General features: G+C 43.9%; 1 protein-coding gene and 1 pseudogene across 3 annotated transcripts in view; both read left to right on the top strand.

Moving 5' to 3' along the window:
• emc2 (ER membrane protein complex subunit 2) overlaps window positions 1-16,788 on the top strand; it is a 181,866-nt gene that overhangs the window by 102,252 nt on the left and 62,826 nt on the right. The window lies entirely within an intron of this gene.
• Window positions 7,690-8,369, top strand: LOC144592535 (U5 small nuclear ribonucleoprotein 40 kDa protein pseudogene; annotated as a pseudogene).

Below are 16,788 nucleotides of genomic sequence, written 5' to 3' on the forward strand. Positions count from 1 at the left end.
TCTGTAAAGCATCTTTGAGTATATGAAAAGCGCTATATAAATAAAATGTATTATTATTATTATTATTATTATTATTCTCCAGGATGAACAGTGAATGCAAATTTCTTGTCCTGTTTTAAACCTTGTCATGTCTTTTCACCTGCCTTTCCCTGTAATATATTTAAGCTATAACCAGACACAATATCTGCATTTTTAGCTTTGACTAGACCAATTGGATCCGTTGGGCCCATTCCTCGTAGAGGGGGAACAGGGAAGGGGAGAGGGTGTCGTCACTGAGTGAGCCCTGGACTCAAAGCCTCTCCTGTATTGGTGTAACACCCTCAAACCCCCCCCTCCCCACTCAATCCCCCTTATCCCCCCCTCCTCCCCCCACTGACCCACTCCATCCCCCCAACACCACGCCCACTTGTCCCTCCCCTACCCCCACCCCCACTCCCCCAGCCCTGCCTCCACCCCCATTCCCCCTCCCCACCCCTATTTCCCCCTCCCCCTCTCCTGACCCCCACCCTGTCCCGCTGAGTTCCTCCAGCATTTTGTGTCTACCTTCCATCTATCATCATCACTACTTCAAAGCAAACCTCTTAAATTTTCAATCCTTGTCAACTATAACCACATCTCCTACCTTCCTCTTCTCTCAGCCATATCATCATTGTGTTTGTTGTTTGAATCCTGCAATCAGATTTTTATTCTTATTGCAGTACTAAACTAGGTCTAATTAATTACTAACAATTAGAACAATGATAATCTATCCATCTTTATCCTCTTTGGACATTCTGCAGTCTTAGACATTGTTACTGCATCATCCTTCTCCAATGTCTTTCCACCTTATCCAGATCATATTCCCTGGTTCTATTCTTATTTCACAGCTTGCAGTCAGTTAAAAAAAACTTACCTGATGGACTGAAAGATATCTTTGCTATTTGAAAGATGAGTTACAAATGGAGTGCAAACTGAGGCAAGTGCAAGTTTGGTTGTGCCTCTGACTTAAGGATTTCTCATTGGGTGTTGTGCTTATATAGATTTCCACTGTTTTTAAATATGTTGAAATGGAACATTTTAATATAAGCACTGTGAGTAAGGCCAGAGATTGGAGAGTCAAGGTCACAGCGATGATGTGTGGACTAGTTGGGTCGAACGAATAGGCATGGGAAGAAGCATTCACATTCATGACAGAAGATGGAAAGGCTTGAGGACTGCCCAAAAGGGAACTTTCAGCTGTTACAAATCCAGTATAAAAAAAACCCAGAGAATGTATGATTTTGAAATAAATGAGAACTGATGTTCTTGTCTCCTGTCCTCTATCCATTGATCACTTTTTATTGGCAGTCACGTGATGACATGGGTAATCAACCAGAAGTTGGAAAAATCCTAAAAGAACTTGGATGAAAGTCTGGATAACTTTTATTTGTTTTTCTTTAATCCTTCGGAATTATTTCCCGAATCCATGCTAGGTTTTGGCTCCACTTATGCCAAAAAGTAATTGGACAACACCATGCTCTCCTTGGCCTTCACCCCCACATTTTCAATTGGCAATGCCGGCATGAAACAGGATCTGAAACTTTGAATGAATTTCCTTTTCTCCATCAAGATCTGCACCAAATCTCCTATCACATCTGGAACACCATTTCTATATTCCAAACAGCCTACTGGCAACCGGTAAATGGTTCAGCTTTGACAGCAAACGGGGGAATTAAAACTTTACTGGTCTCACTGGTTCATCTCACATGGACAGGTCGATTGGAGAGTCTTTACAATTTGATGAGGGTATTGAATGGAAGTTCATTATAACATCACTCAAAGCAAAACTTCCATCAAATTTCATGCTTGCTAAATTGTTTTACAATGTTAAAACAATAATAGGAGACATATGTTTTGCCTTGGCAAAATGTTAATCTTTGTTAAAGGCTGAGGTGCATTGAGTTGTAAAAATTGATGGTAATTGTAACATAAAAGACTATTTGCAGTTTAGTGTAAATTCATGTTTGTCTTGACCACTTAGAATACATAGAGTGGGCAAAGAGCCACAGCGTAACTATTATACTTCTTACAGAATCAGCAAATGTGCATGAAAATGTTGTAAAATGTCCAGGGTTACCTTTCATGGTTGACTGGAAAAGGATCCGAGCAGGAATGACAGTGGAACAGCAATGGCAGGAATTTCTGGGCATAATTCAGAAGATGCAGGATCATTTCATTCAAAAGAGGAAGAAAAATTCTAAGGGGAGTAGGAGGCATCCGTGGCTGACGAGGGAAGTTAGGGTTGGAATAAAACTAAAAGAAAAGGTGTATAACATAGCAAAGAGTAGCGGGAAGCCAGAGGATTGAGAAACTTTCAATGGACAACAGAAGGTAACAAAAAGGGCAATACGGGGTGAAAAGATGAAGTACGAGGGTAAGCTGGCCAAGAATATAAAGAAGGATAGTAAAACCTTTCGGTATGTTAAGAGAAAAGGATTAGTAAGACAAATGTGGGTCCCTTGGAGGCAGAAACAGATGAAATTATTATGGGGAACGAGGAAATGGCAGAAGAGGTGAACAGGTACTTTGGTTCTGACTTCACTAAAGAAGATACCAGCAATCTCCCTGATGTACGAGAGGACAGAGGATCAAGGGAGACAGAGGAACTGAAAGAAATTTGCATTAGGCGAGAAATAGTATTGGGTAGACTGATGGGACTGAAGGCTGATAAATCCCCGGGGCCTGATGGTCTGCATCTCAGGTTACTCAAGGAGGTGGCTCTGGAAATCGTGGACACATTGGTGATCATTTTCCAATGTTCTATAGATTCAGGATCAGTTCCTGTGGATTGGAGGGTAGCTAATGTTAACCCACATTTTAAGAAAGGAGCGAGAGAGAAAACGGGGAATTATAGACCAGTTAGCTTGACATGGGGAAGATGCTGGAGTCAATAGACAATAGGTGCACGCCCTACGCTGCACACCCCCAATAGCAAGAATATCCTTCCTCAAATTTGGAGACCAAAACTGCACACAGTACTCCAGGTGCGGTCTCACTAGGGCCCTGTACAACTGCAGAAGGACCTCTTTGCTCCTATACTCAACTCCTCTTGTTATGAAGGCCAACATTCCATTGGCTTTCTTCACTGCCTGCTGTTATTAAAGAAGTAATAACGACATATTTGGATAGCAGTAAAAGGATTGGTCCAAGTCAGCATGGATTTAATAAGGGGAAATTCTACTTGACTAATAACAGTATAACAGTATAACAGAGCTTCATTTGTCATTCGGTACCGAGGTACCGAACGAAACTACATAGCAGTCATACAAAAAAGAACACAAGACACATAACCCCAACACAAACGTCCATCACAGTGACTCCAAACACCCCCTCACTGTGATGGAGGCAACAAAACTTCCACTCTCTTCCCCACACCCACGGACAGACAGCTCATCCCCGACCGACCCGCACAGTCCCCGCAAGGGGATGGAAGTCCCCGCGGCCGAGTCGCACCGGGCGCTGAAACGTCTCGCGGCCGAGCCGGGCGATGGAAGGCCCCGCGACCAAGCCTTGCGCAGCTAAGTCCCGCGGCCGAGCCGCACCGGGCGATGTTAGGTCCCGCGGCCGAGCCGCACCAGCGATGTAAAGCCCCGCGGCCGAGCCGCACCGGCGATGAAAAGTCCCGCGGCCGAGCCGCACCGGGCGATGTTAGGCCCCGCAGCCGAGCTGCACCGGGCACTGTTAAGTCCAGCGGCTGAGCCGCACCAGCGATGTAAAGTCCCGCGGCCAAGCCGCACCGGGCGATGAAAAGTCCTGCGGCCGAGCCGCACCGGGCACTGTTAAGTCCAGCGGCCAAGCCGCACCGGACGATGTAAAGTCCAGCGGCCGAGCCGCACCCCGTGCCGTGAGGAAGAGAAAAGTTTCCCCCACCCCCCCCCCCCCCCACACATACACAACCAAAAAAATACAAAAACCATCCCAACACCGACACACAACAAAAGAAAAAGGAAAAAAGACGAACAGACTGCTAGCGAGCCGCAGCCGTTAGGCGCCGCCACTTCCGCTGAGATCTTCTGGAAGTTTACGAGGATGTGACAAGTAAAATGGATGAAGGAGAGCCAGTGGATGTAGTGTATCTGGACTTTCAGAAAGCCTTTGATTAGGTCCCGCACAGGAGATTATTGGGCAAAATTAGAGCACATGGTATTGGGGATAGGGTATTAATATGGATAGAAAATTGGTTGGCAGACAGGAAACAAAGAGTAGGAATCAACTGGTCCCTGTCAGAATGGCAGGCAGTGGCGAGTGGAGTGCCGCAAGGTTCGGTGCTGGGGTCGCAACTATTTACAATATATATGAATGATTTAGATGATAGAATTAAAAGTAATATTAGCAAATTTGCAGATGACACAAAGCTGGGTGGCAGTGTGAACTGCGAGAAGGATCCTAGGAGGTTGCAGGGTGACTTGGACAGGTTGAGTGAGTGGACAGATGCATGGCAGATGCAGTATAATGTAGATAAATGTGCGGTTATCCTTCTTCGTGGCAAGAAAAAGAAGACAGATTATTATCTCAATGGTGTCAGATTAGGAAGTGCAACGAGACCTGGATGTCCTTGTACACCAGTTACTCAAAGTAAACATTGAGGTACAGCAGGCAGTGAAGAAAGCTAATGGCATGTTGCCTTCATAACAAGAGGATTTGAGTATAGGAGTAAAGAGGTCCTTCTGCAGTTGTACAGGGCCCTGGTGAGACCACATCTGGAGTATTGTGTGCAGTTTTAGTCTCCTAATTTGAGGAATGACATCCTTGCTATTGAGGCAGTGCAGTGTAGGTTCACGAGGTTAATCCCCGGGATGGCGGGACTGTCATATTAGGAAAGATTGGGTTTGTATTCACTGGAATTTAGAAGGATGAGAGGAGATCTTATAGGAACGTATAAAATTATAAAAAGGGCTGGACAAGCTAGATGCAGGAAAAATGTTCCAAATGTTGGGGAGTCCAGAACCAGGGGCCACAGTCCAAGAATAAAGGGCAGGCCATTTAAAACTGAGATGAGAAACAACTTTATCACCCAGAGAGTTGTGAATTTGTGGAATTCTCTGCCACAGAAGGCAGTGGAGGCCAATTCACTGGATGAATTTAAAAGAGAGTTAGATACTCTAGGGGTAAGCGGAATCAAGGGATATGGGGAGAAGGCAGGCACGGATGACTTATTGTGGATGATCAGCCATGATCACTATGAATGGCAACGCTGGCTCGAAGGGCACCTATTTTCTATGTTTCTAATTGTAGGAGTGTATGTTTACAATTTGCCATCTTTCTAGCTGGCTGCTAACTGCAGCGTTTCCAATCCAGACTATAAAAAATAGGTAGTGACAGTGGGGGAACACAGTGCTGGTTCTAAAATGGCAGGATGGTTGGAATATTGTATCATTTCAGCCAGGGTAACCTAAATGCTACATTCTTTTAGATCTATTGTCTGGTTAACAGTGACCTTAGTCAAAATGTTTGAGTGATTTGTCGACCCAAGTTAACTTGTTTCTGCATACCTGAAGTTGGAGCTTGTTGATAGCTTGCACTACTTACCAGTATTTTAACACTAATTATGTGTTGCTGCACATGACTGAAAAGCACCCTTGTATGAAAAAATAGTCCTTTGAGAGTGCCAAGAATTAACTCTGTTTCAATCAAAACAGGACGAGTTTGCAGTGATTGGATAAATGATTTCAACTGCAGTAATTATGGTCTCAAGGAATGGTTCTCCTTTAGGGGGAAGAGACCTTTTCCCCTCCTCTGTGCTCAATTAAACATCTTTCATTTGTACTGGTTTACTCTGTGCACTGCCAGTGCTGCTGCTTGGTTCATTTGTGATCTTGTACGCTTCAGCTGCATGCAGAAGGTTTATCTTGGGCCAATTAAAGCTTTTTTGAATAACACTAACCCCCCCAGGAATTGGGTGAATTGATCTCTGTGGATTAAACCTTGGAATCTTATCAGAGGTTTGCTCAGTTGCTCTTGGCATGTTGTTGGTGACTGATTAATCGAGAAGGTGGTAGGGATACTGGCCCGCATACATAAGGAAAAGATTATAAACCTCATGGAAATTGATGGTTGTTACATCACTTCCTCTTGCAGCCTCTGCCATACTTCTTTTGACCACATGTTCTGCATTCTTGAAATCTCCCTTGGACTTTTAAAGATTTGTCCAGGTTCATCTCAGTCAAGTGAACAGGTGGACTGTCCCTCAACTAAAAAAAGTATGAATTGAAACACAAAGGTGCATCATTCAGTCAATGAACAGCATATACTTTCAAAGGTGAGGATAAACCCAAAGTAATACTGTTCTGAACCCATTGATAATGCCTGTCCATCATGCCAATAAATTGCACAACAGGCCACCAAAGCATGCTCCAAACTATCCAAATAAGATATCCCTTGAAGGTCTGTCAGTACAGGGAACATGGCATGAATATCAACCCAACAATATGTGCTGGCACTGGAGCCACCGCCTGGAATTAGTCCCTGCTCTGCACCTTGGTTCCCCCCACAACAGCAATTTACCTTGCATTGTACACTCTGCCATGTAGACGTGTAACTAAATGATATTCGCACTGTAAGTAGTTGGAGAAGTATTCCACTTTACGTTAATTTTGATATTGGAATCACAAGAGACTGCAGATGTTGGAAACTGGAACAAAAAACAAACTGCAGGAGTGTTATAGGAGAATTTTCCCGAACTGTCTGTGACCCATAGCACTGTGGCTGTAGTATTGATTTGCACGCCAAGTCTGTAGCACTGTGTATTGATTTGCACACCATCTGTAGCACTGTGTATTGATCTGCACACCAAGTCTGTAGCACTGTGTACAGATTTGCACACCGTCTGTAACACTGTATTGATTTGCACACCAAGTCTGTAGCACTGTGTATTGATTTGCACACCAAGTCTGTAGCACTGTGTATTGATTTGCACACCAAGTCTGTAGCACTGTGTATTGATTTGCACACCAAGTCTGTAGCCCTGTGTATTGCTTTACGCACCAGTCTGTGGCTGATAGCGCTTTGTTCCCAAAGGATGGGAGGGCGGGGGGCTGGCTGGGACGCAGTCCCCTGCCATTGGTTATAGTTTTTAAATTTGGGAGCAGCGCTATTGGCCAGGACGTACCGGTGGTTATTTTAACAGCTGATTTCCTACCTGTAGAAAGGCAGGCGCCGATAAGCCAGACATTAGTTCAAGTTCATGTACGAGAGGGTATAAGAAAATAACTGCAGATGCTGGTACAAATCGATTTATTCACAAAATGCTGGAGTAACTCAGCAGGTCAGGCAGCATCTCGGGAGAGAAGGAATGGGTGACGTTTCTCGAAACGTCACCCATTCCTTCTCTCCCGAGATGCTGCCTGACCTGCTGAGTTACTCCAGCATTTTGTGAATAAATCATGTACGAGAGGGGTTCACCGATGGGCTGTGTCGTGATCAGCGTAGTGGACGGAGGCAGAATGAGAGAGAGTGGTGTGCTGCTGTAAAACTGGACCCCGCGCAGACCAAGACAAGTATTGTTTTGTCCTCTCTTGCCAATAAAACTGATTTTCAACGAAACAGACGAGTGAGCCTTTTTCTGTTCTACTAGTCAGGTCCTTGAACGTGTTCTCTTGTAACATTTGACATAGTCGGCAGGATCTGACGAATAGAATGGAAAATGTTTGGTGAAAAGAAATAGCAAACGAGATGGCGCTGGTGCAGGCCAAGCAACCCCACAACAAGCTGCTGCCCCCGGTGCAGGAGAGCCTGCAGCAGGCCGTGCTGTAGGTGGGACCAAGAACCTCGAGTCTTCAAGCTCCTTTAATGCTTTTAACGGGTCACGAGGGAGACGTTTATTGTAAATTTCACCTGAATGGGTCAAGACTGGCATCTGCAGGATGTGATCGACGTGTTGTTTTGGAAGGTTTATGGCGACTGCGATAATTATGCTACATTGGAAGGTTACATGCTTTTTACAGCATCAACAGACGAACCTTTAGCATTGTGGGACAGTGAAACTGGTGAAAGAATCAAGAGACTTAAAGGTTACACATCCGTTGTGAATTCATGTTATCCAGCCCGATGGGGATCACAGTTGGTCTGTACAGGAAGCGACGACGAAACAGTGAAGCAATGGGGCATTCGGAAGAAGGCTGCAATCCATATGTTTCAAAACACATACCAAGTACTGGCAACAACGTTTAAAGACACAAGCGATCAGATTATCTATTGATGATGGTATTAAGATTTGGAACCTCCGACAAAACAAGTTAATTTGTGCCATGCGCGGTCATACAGACTCGGTGACTGGTTTGACCCTGAGTGGGGTAAAAGAAAACATCACCAACCTCGTGACCAATAGGACAATCTTGTTGGCCATAATATAACGACATTGTATGTGCAGATTGGTATCACTACTGCGTGGACTTTTCTACAGGATCTGGGCCGGATGTAACAAGGTAACGCCTGGGGGCTGGATTGACGGTAACCAGACTGTTCAAGGGGTGGAATGATATACAAGAATTTTCCCAAACAGTCTGTGACCCATAGCGCTATGTTTAAACCCCATATTGCTGCAGCCGCCAGCTCTTTGTTTAAATTCCCACGTGTTAAGCCGACAGTGCTCTGTTTAAACCTTTGCTCGCTAAACCTGCAGCGCTGTGTGCATTACCTTTACGCGCCAAGCCTAGTGCTGTGTGCATGGCCTTATGCGCCAAGTCTGCAGCTAATAACACTTCGTTCCGGGATGGGGGGGGGGAGGGGGTTGCTGGCTGGGATGCAGTCCCCTGCCATTGGTTATAGTTTGAATTTGGGAGCAGCCACTATTGGCCAGGACTAGCCGACGGTTATTTCAACACCTGATTTCTTACCTGTATAAAGACAGGCGCCGATAAGCTAGAAGTTAGTTCAAGTTCATGTACAAGAGGGGTTCACCGATGGGCTGAGTCACGATCAGCACCGTGGATGGAGGCAGAGAGAGAGACGTGTGCTGCTATAAAACAGACCCCACACATACCAAGACAAGTATTCTTTTTGATCTCTCCCTTCCCAATAACTCTGATGTGTTCATACACGAGAGGGGTTCACCGACGGGCTGAATCGCGATCAGCGCTGCGGATGGAGGGAGAGAGAGAGTGGTATGCTGCTGTAAAACTGGACGCCGCACATACCGAGACAAGTATTGTTTTTGTCCTGTATGAGGATGAGCCTTTTTCTGTTCTACTAGTCAGATCCATGAACCTGTTCCCTTGTATCAAGGAGGAATTCAGCAGGTCAGGCAGTCTCTGTGGGGGTAAGAAACAGTTAAAGTTTTGGAAAAGAGACGCAACATCTGGACTTCTTTAAAAGTATTACCAACAAAAGAGAATTAAAAAATGCTGCTCACCAATCTGTACTGAAGGATGTAATATCAGTACACCTTGAGAAGAATAATAGTATTGCACAGATCAGCATGGATTTATGAAAGTAAAATCACATTTGACTAATCTGCTGGGATTCTGAGAGACTGATTCTTTGAATAGATGTGGAATTGGTGGTATATTTGGATCTTCAGACTTCTGTCGCAGGTTGGTCATCAGAATTTATAGTAATTTACTGATGGATTGCAAATTGGTTATTGTATAGGAAGCAAATGGATCCATCTCAGTTTGGTAGAGGTAATGTTTCAGGTAATGATCCTTCTTCAGTCTGAAGAAATGCCTGACATGAAACGTCACCTATCCATGTGCTCCAGAGATGCTCCCTGACCTGCTGAGTTACTCTAGGACTTTGTGTCTTTTTTTTAATACTATGTTGGCCTTTATTATAAGAAAATTTGAATGCAGGAGTAAAGATATTTTACCATAATTTTCTGTTGTCTTGGTGAGGCTGCATCAAGATTATCGTGTACAGTTCTGGCCTTCTTACCTTGGAAAGGGTTCACTTGCCAAAAAGAGAGTCTGACTGAATAGAATGGGACTGCATTCTCCAGTGTCCAGGGGAAGATGCTGGAATCAATTATAAAAGACGAAATTGCGGAGCATTTGGATAGCAGTAACAGGATCGTTCCGAGTCAGCATGGATTTACGAAGGGGAAGTCATGCTTGACTAATCTACTGGAATTTTTTGAGGATGTTACTAGGAAAATTGACAGGGGAGAGCTGGTGGATGTGGTGTACCTTGACTTTCAGAAAGCCTTTGACAAGGTCCCACATAGGAGATTAGGGGGAAAAATTAGAGCACATGGTATTGGAGGTAGGGTACTGACATGGATAGAAAATTGGTTGACAGACAGAAAGCAAAGAGTGGGGATAAATGGGTCCCTTTTAGAATGGCAGGCAGTGACTAGTGGGGTACTGCAAAGCTCGGTGCTGGGACCGCAGCTATTTACAATATACATTAATGACTTGGATGAAGGAATTAAAAGTACCATTAGCAAATTTGCAGATGATACAAAGCTGCGTGGTAGTGCGACCTGGGAGGAAGATGCTATGAGGTTGCAGGGTGACTTGGACAGGTTGTGTGCGTGGGCGGATGCATGGCAGATGCAGTTTAATGTGGATAAGTGTGAAGTTATCCACTTTGGTGGTAAGAATAGGAGGGCAGATTATTATCTGAATGGTGTCAAGTTAGGAAAAGGAGACGTAAAACGAGATCTGGGTGTCCTAGTGCATCAGTCACTGAAAGGAAGCATGCAGGTACAACAGGCAGTGAAGAAAGCCAATGGAATGTTGGCCTTCGTAACAAGAGGAGTTGAGTATAGGAGCAAAGAGGTCCTTCTGCAGTTGTACAGGGCCCTAATGAGACCGCATCTGGAGTGCTGTGTGCAGTTTTGGTCTCCAAATTTGAGGAAGGATATTCTTGCTATTGAGGGCGTTCAGCGTAGGTTTACTAGGTTAATTCCCGGAATGGCGGGACTGTCGTATGTTGAAAGACTGGAGCGCCCTGCGTGGCCTGGCCGCGGCACTTTCCATCTCCCGGTGGGGGCTCAGGACCTTCATCGGCCTGCTCGGCTCGGCCCTGGGACTTTCCATCGCCCGGTGGGGGCTTCTAAAGTCGGGAGCCTCGATCGCCTCGTGGCAACACGGGAGATGGATGAGGAGGAGATAAGACTTTTCTTTGCCTTCCATCACAGTGAGGGTGTGCCTGGAGCAATCACTGTGATGGCTGTTTGTGTTAAAAATTGTAATTGTGTGTCTTGCGTTCTTTATTGTCTACTGCCGGACCCTGACGTGAGAGGACGCTGGCGCTATTTGTTCGCCGCTTCTCCGTCAGGACAGTTCGTTTGTTTGTTTTTATGTCTTGACTGTTCTTGTAAAGCGTCTTTGAGCATTTGGAAAAGCGCTATATAAAATAATTGTTTATTATTATTATATTATTATTATATTTTATATATTATTATTATATACACTGGAATTTAAAAGGATGAGAGGGGATCTTATCGAAACATATGATTATTAAGGGGTTGGACACGTTAGAGGCAGGAAGCATGTTCCCATTATTGGGGGAGTCCAGAACCACGGGCCACAGTTTAAGAATAAGGGGTAGGCCATTTAGAACAGAGATGAGGAAAAACCTTTTCAGTCAGAGAGTTGTAAATCTGTGAAACTCTCTGCCTCAGAAGGCAGTGGAGGCCAATTCTCTGAATGCATTCACGAGAGAGCTAGAAAGAGCTCTTAAGGATGGCGGAGTCAGGGGGTACGGGGAGAAGGCAGGAACAGGGTATTGAATGAGAATGATCAGCCATGATCACATTGAATGGTGGTGCTGGCTCGAAGGGCCGAATGGCCTACTCCTGCACCTATTGTCTATTGTTTAGAAGAATGAGATAATCTCATTGAAACTTATGAAATTCGTACAGGCCTTGCCTGGTTGCATGCAAGGAGGATGTTTTCCCTGGCTGAGGAGCTAGAACCAAGGGTCACAGTCTCAGAATATGGAGTCAGCCACTTTGGCAGAGATGAGGAAAACAATTTTTATTTCAAGAGGGTGGTGAATTTTGGAATTCTCCACCATGGAAGCCTTTTGTGGCTTGGTCATAGTGTTTATTCAAAACAGAGAAGGAGTTAGAGCGGCACGGTGGCACAGTGGTAGAGTTGCTGCCTTACAGCGAATGCAGCGCTGGAGACCCAGGTTCGATCCTGACTATGGATGCTGCCTGTATGGAGTTTGTACGTTCTCCCTGTGACCTACATGGGTTTTCTCCAAGATCTTCGGTTTCCTCCCACACTCCAAAAATGTACAGGTATGCAGGTTAATTGGTTTGGTAAATGTAAAAATTGTCCCTAGTGGGTAGTGTTAATGTTCGGGGATCGCTGATCGTCGCGGACCCAGTGGGCCGAAAGGGCGTGTTTCCGCGGTGTAACTAAACTAAACTAAAAAAAGTGATACATTTCTGGGCATCAGAGAATCTGGGGATAATGCAGAAAAATGGCACTAGGTATAAGATCAGCCATGATCATGATGAATTTCGAAGCAGGCTTCAAGCCCAGAATGCCTATTTCTGCTCTGATTCCTTGTGCATTCTTTAGGAAGAGTAACGGTTATTTCACAATCCTAACAAATAAAGGATGAAAGACCTTTAAGAAGCATTATTTGATGAAAGCATGTTTCATGTCAAACATATTTCACAAATACTTCAGTCACAATGTTGGACTGTGAAGAAGGATTTGAATGTGAGAGATAAGATCATCAAAATTGTTTGGTGCTTAATGGTGCTTGGCAGTAACATCTTTCCTCATTACCCGTACGTGTGACATATATTCAGAACATCTTAAAGAAATCTATGGTGTGCTTGAAGCCCTCACTCATGCATATTTTCTCTTGCTCTGCTTGAACATTACTTGACCCGCCATTCATGACTGAACTCTTCTTAAGTCTTTAAAATTCATGTTTTGAGGAATGTGAGACAATTGGTACAACAATGCGCAATGTTAAAAATGATTGTAAACAGAACAATCTGGAGCTATTTGGGTGAAAACATTTGTGTATGGGTTTTACTTTTGTAAATGTAATAGTTCGACAAAACATTTTGACAGTCTGTTATTAGAACACAATGTTTCTGGCTCACTGAGCAATGGCACAGGAAAGCTGCTGAGACTGGAGTAAAGTGTTGTGAAGCTTAATTTCCAGCCAGTCACTTTGAGCCTTTTGACAGTTTGTAAGTTTTATTCCATTCCAGATTCCTTCCAGTAGAGTGACTTTTACGTAGATTTGGGTTGTTTTTTTAATATAAAAAGCAAGCCGTACATACTATTCAAAACATCAGCAGTGACCTACATTTGCAGCCATTGATTTAAATTTATTTCTCTTTGGAAGTAAACTATCCCAAAATATATCTGAACAGTTTATTCTATTTAGTTCTCTGCAACTTCAACCTGCATTTCAATGTTTTTACACACCCCTTTATCTGTTTTCACTCTTAGTGTCCTTGATAATCTGTCAACCAGATGCCTTCATAAATGGCGTGTTATCAGGCAATCCTGGCCTTACCCTGTCAAAGACATTCTCTTTAACCTATTCATAACTCTTCCACTCTCTAACCAAGTTCAAACAAACTTGTTTTCTCACTTTCCCATTTTTGATGAAGGGTCGGACATGAAATATAATTAGAACAAAAACTGTACAGCAAAGAAACAGGCTCTTCAGCCCACAAAGTCCATACCGAACATGATACCTCTTAAACTAATCTTCTCTGCCTGCAAATGCTTTCTATTTCTTTTTCCACGGATACAGTCCAATCTATTCAGTGTATGCAGCAATTTCTATTTTTATTTTATTTTGATGTGACTGACAATTAAACTTGAACTAATCTCATTTGGAGCATTTACTTCATCAGAAAATTATACTTAAACCAAAGCTGCAGTTAACTTAACCACAATGAGACTAGCAGAAAGGAGTTTCATCCTTTGCAGCAGAATATATTTTGATACAATTAATTTGAAAAGACAATCATTTGTTTATTTACTTTTGCTCTGACTTCTCTATTCAGTCTCCTTAATTTTGAATATAAAGTCTTAATTTCCTCCTGCAGAGGGTGAACTCATTAACCTCCTTGACTTGTATATCAAGGCATGTTGTGTGTGATGAAACTTAAATTAATATCAGATTCCAAAAATCGTAACATAACAGAAAACAACAAATCAACATGTGGTGAGCAGGAATGTAAACCACTAGTTATGAAGTTCAGAAACAACTATAGAATCAAAGGCCACATAACAGCGTCTTTTTAAAAAGGAATACAATAGACAATAGACAATAGACAATAGGTGCAGGAGTAGGCCATTCAGCCCTTCGAGCCAGCACCGCCATTCAATGCGATCATGGCTGATCACTCAATCAGTACCCCGTTCCTGCCTTCTCCCCATACCCCCTCACTCCGCTATCCTCAAGAGCTCTATCCAGCTCTCTCTTGAAAGCATCCAACGAACTGGCCTCCACTGCCTTCTGAGGCAGAGAATTCCACACCTTCACCACCCTCTGACTGAAAAAGTTCTTCCTCATCTCCGTTCTAAATGGCCTACCCCTTATTCTCAAACTGTGGCCCCTTGTTCTGGACTCCCCTAACATTGGGAACATGTTATCTGCCTCTAATGTGTCCAATCCCCTAATTATCTTATATGTTTCAATAAGATCCCCCCTCATCCTTCTAAATTCCAGTGTATACAAGCCCAATCGCTCCAGCCTTTCAACATACGACAGTCCCGCCATTCCGGGAATTAACCTAGTGAACCTACGCTGCACGCCCTCCATAGCAAGAATATCCTTCCTCAAATTTGGAGACCAAAACTGCACACAGTACTCCAGGTGCGGTCTCACCAGGGCCCGGTACAACTGTAGAAGGACCTCTTTGCTCCTATACTCAACTCCTCTTGTTACGAAGGCCAACATTCCATTGGCTTTCTTCACTGCCTGCTGTACCTGCATGCTTCCTTTCATTGACTGATGCACTAGGACACCCAGATCTCGTTGAACTCCCCCTCCTCCTAACTTGACACCATTCAGATAATAATCTGCCTTTCTATTCTTACTTCCAAAGTGAATAACCTCACACTTATCTACATTAAACTGCATCTGCCATGTATCCGCCCACTCACACAACCTGTCCAAGTCACCCTGCAGCCTTATTGCATCTTCCTCACAATTCACACTACCCCCCAACTTAGTATCATCTGCAAATTTGCTAATGGTACTTTTAATCCCTTTGTCTAAGTCATTAATGTATATCGTAAATAGCTGGGGTCCCAGCACCGAACCTTGCGGTACCCCACTGGTCACTGCCTGCCATTCCGAAAGGGACCCATTTATCCCCACTCTTTGCTTTCTGTCTGTCAACCAATTTTCTATCCATGTCAGTACCCTACCCCCAATACCATGTGCCCTAATTTTGCCCACTAATCTCCTATGTGGGACCTTGTCGAAGGCTTTCTGAAAGTCGAGGTACACCACATCCACTGACTCTCCCTTGTCAATTTTCCTAGTTACATCCTCAAAAAATTCCAGTAGATTTGTCAAGCATGATTTCCCCTTCGTAAATCCATGCTGACTCGGAATGATCCCGTTACTGCTATCCAAATGCTCAGCAATTTCGTCTTTTATAATTGACTCCAGCATCTTCCCCACCACTGATGTCAGACTAACTGGTCTATAATTCCCCGTTTTCTCTCTCCCTCCTTTCTTAAAAAGTGGGATAACATTTGCTATCCTCCAATCCACAGGAACTGATCCTGAATCTATAGAACATTGAAAAATGATCTCCAATGCTTCCACTATTTCTAGAGCCACCTCCTTAAGTACTCTGGGATGCAGACCATCAGGCCCTGGGGATTTATCAGCCTTCAGTCCCATCAGTCTACCCAAAACCATTTCCTGCCTAATGTGGATTTCCTTCAGTTCCTCCATCACCCTAGGTTCTCCGGCCCCTAGAACATTTGGGAGATTGTGTGTATCTTCCTCAGTGAAGACAGATCCAAAGTAACGGTTTAACTCGTCTGCCATTTCTTTGTTCCCCATAATAAATTCCCCTGCTTCTGTCTTCAAGGGACCCACATTTGCCTTGACTATTTTTTTCCTCTTCACGTACCTAAAAAAACTTTTGCTATCCTCCTTTATATTATTGGCTAGTTTACCCTCGTACCTCATCTTTTCTCCCCGTATTGCCTTTTTAGTTAACTTTTGTTGCTCTTTAAAAGAGTCCCAATCCTCTGTCTTCCCACTCTTCTTTGCTATGTTATACTTCCTCTCCTTAATTTTTATGCTGTCCCTGACTTCCCTCGTCAGCCACAGGTGTCTCTTACTCCCCTTAGAGTCTTTCCACCTCTTTGGAATAAATTGATCCTGCAACCTCTGCATTATTCCCAGGAATACCTGCCATTGCTGTTCTACCGTCTTCCCTGCTAGGGCCTCCTTCCAATCAATTTTGGCCAGCTCCCGCCTCATGCCTCTGTAATCCCCATTGCTATACTGTAATACCGACACTTCCGATTTTCCCTTCTGCCTTTCCATTTGCAGAGTAAAACTTATCATGTTGTGATCACTGCCTCCTAATGGCTCTTTTACCTCTAGTCCCCTTATCAGATCAGGTCAATACTGGTCAAACAGACCAGGGAACATTGAGTAGGAGACAGGGAGTATCTCAATTCTTTCCTCCAAATTACAAAAAGGATATTAAGCAACTCAGCTGATGCCAATTAGGCAAAACTGAAATATCCTGGACTCTTTTTTGTAGTATTTGTGTGATAGAGGAGATGTTCCCATTTGTGCAGTGGACCAGAACGAGGGGTCAAAATAATGGTCACTGCTAAATCCACATAGAACTCCTGAAAAACT

The sequence above is a fragment of the Rhinoraja longicauda genome, chromosome 4 (assembly GCF_053455715.1).
Source record: "Rhinoraja longicauda isolate Sanriku21f chromosome 4, sRhiLon1.1, whole genome shotgun sequence".
Lineage (NCBI taxonomy): Eukaryota > Metazoa > Chordata > Chondrichthyes > Rajiformes > Arhynchobatidae > Rhinoraja > Rhinoraja longicauda.